The following is a 2,114-nucleotide window of genomic DNA, read 5'->3' as shown; positions in this document are numbered from 1 at the left end:
ACCAATGCTAAATTAGGGACGGCTAGTCCTCGAGTATCTTTGCATAAAATTAATAACAAAAGAATGTATATTTCACTTTCTCGCAGTCTTAAGGCTTATAACGCTAGAAATCTGGTTTCAATACCCGTGGTGGGCACAGCACAAATAGCCCATTGTGTTTAACAACCCACAAGCATATTTCACTTGGTATCAGGGTATATTTTTTTTACAAAATTGGTTTTTGGTTTGGCTCGGATAAATTACACTGTTTCACATGAACCAGCTCTGCTAGCACGTTCCTTCGGTAGCAGCGTGTAACACGCAAAGTGTGCGTCGAAACGCTATTATACTCTTTCTAGAAGTACATTGTATAAGCTAAATTAAGAGAGATATGGCAAAAATTATTATCAGTCTTATTATGACGTTTTATCACGTAGACTTTTGATTATCAGATCATGATTTGTCAACCTAGGCATTACGCACCATAAGATGTCTCAAAGCTGACTGGTATAAATAACGTTTCTGCTAAACTTTCGTGTACTATGAACCTAATCGGCATGATGAAATCTGGAATTGACAAAAAAAGGCCTTGCTGACACATGTTTACAACACGAAAAAGTGTGTAATTGGATACATATTACACACTGTTCTTATTGTCAACTTGCTATACAGCCAGTATAGAAAGATGTCTTTAATACAACATTTTCACATTGTACCACACAAATTACCTGTCAGTAGATAATGATGAATTAATATTAGTAATCATAGGAAAAACCAATGGATCCTCAATACAAACAGATGATCTGTATTGGCCTATTTTGTCAAACAGGCGTTCCGACCTTTAGTCTTCCAACATTAGGCTAAAGAAAGTATGTTAGCAATTTTTCATATATTTCTTACGCCATCTATCGTGAATATTTTCAAAAAAAAAATAATCTTTCATTCGAAAGTCCAACTGTTTTTGAATAAATTAAGTAAATTATACGTTATGAAATATACGAAATTTAGAAGCTCACATAAGTATCAGTTGTGGTTAAATAATACATAATAAGAATTGTGAAACAGTTATCTTGTATATTCAAAAATTCGATTAACGAAGTTCTTTTAACAATAATAATAAAAAAAACTTCCTTCTAAAATGTTAATGCGTACTAATATCATGTGTGTGTAAATAATACAAGACTTGGTAGTTGTCTTTTACTTGTACCCATCATTTTAAACATTATTGTGCACAAGCAAACATGTATATAGATAATAAATATTGTACTGTTCGTACTAGTAAGCTTGCTTACCTCGTAAGGATGAGACACAGCAGCGTAGCGCTACGCTGCTGTGCCTCGTTCTTACGAGGTAAGCGAACTTACTAATATGAACAGTACAAGATTTATTATCTAGCGCCCGATGATCAGACATGTCTAATCATTAGGCGCTATATAATAAATATTGTACTGTTCGTACTAGTAAGCTTGCTTACCTCGTAAGGATGAGACACAGTAGCGTAGCTGTCTAATTATCGAGCGCTATATAATAAATCTTGTACTGTTCATACTAGTGAGTTTGCTTACCTCGTAAGGATGAGGCATAGCAGCGTATCTGTCTAATCATCGGGCGCTAGATAATAAATATTGTACTGTTCATACTAGTGAGTTTGCTTACCTCGTAAGGATGAGGCATAGCAGCGTATCTGTCTAATCATCGGGCGCTATATAATAAATCTTGTACTGTTCATACTAGTGAGTTTGCTTACCTCGTAAGGATGAGGCATAGCAGCGTATCTGTCTAATCATCGGGCGCTAGATAATAAATATTGTACTGTTCATACTAGTGAGTTTGCTTACCTCGTAAGGATGAGGTATAGCAGCGTATCTGTCTGATCATTGAGCGCTAGATAATAAATCTTGTACTGTTCATACTAGTGAGTTTGCTTACCTCGTAAGGATGAGACATAGCAGCGTAGCTGTCTGATCATCGAGCGCTAGATGATAAATCTTGTACTGTTCATACTAGTGAGTTTGCTTACCTCGTAAGGATGAGACATAGCAGCGTAGCTGTCTGATCATCGAGCGCTAGATGATAAATCTTGTACTGTTCATACTAGTGAGTTTGCTTACCTCGTAAGGATGAGACATAGCAGC

General features: G+C 36.0%; 1 protein-coding gene across 1 annotated transcript in view; it reads right to left on the bottom strand.

Annotated features, from left to right (window-relative positions):
- The window catches only part of LOC106476481 (potassium channel subfamily T member 2-like), a gene marked incomplete at its 3' end in the record, with an annotated part of 12,112 nt that extends 10,014 nt beyond the window's left edge, over positions 1-2,098 (bottom strand). The window contains exon 1 of the mRNA XM_013937139.2: positions 2,091-2,098. The remainder of the gene's footprint in view (positions 1-2,090) is intronic.
- Positions 2,099-2,114: the final 16 nt, after the last annotated feature.

Source organism: Limulus polyphemus, unplaced genomic scaffold (genome assembly GCF_000517525.1).
Source record: "Limulus polyphemus unplaced genomic scaffold, Limulus_polyphemus-2.1.2 Scaffold10691, whole genome shotgun sequence".
In the NCBI taxonomy this organism is placed as follows: Eukaryota; Metazoa; Arthropoda; class Merostomata; order Xiphosura; family Limulidae; genus Limulus; species Limulus polyphemus.
Note: the sequence above shows the minus strand (reverse complement) of the source record. Positions and strands in the feature narration are given on the sequence as shown.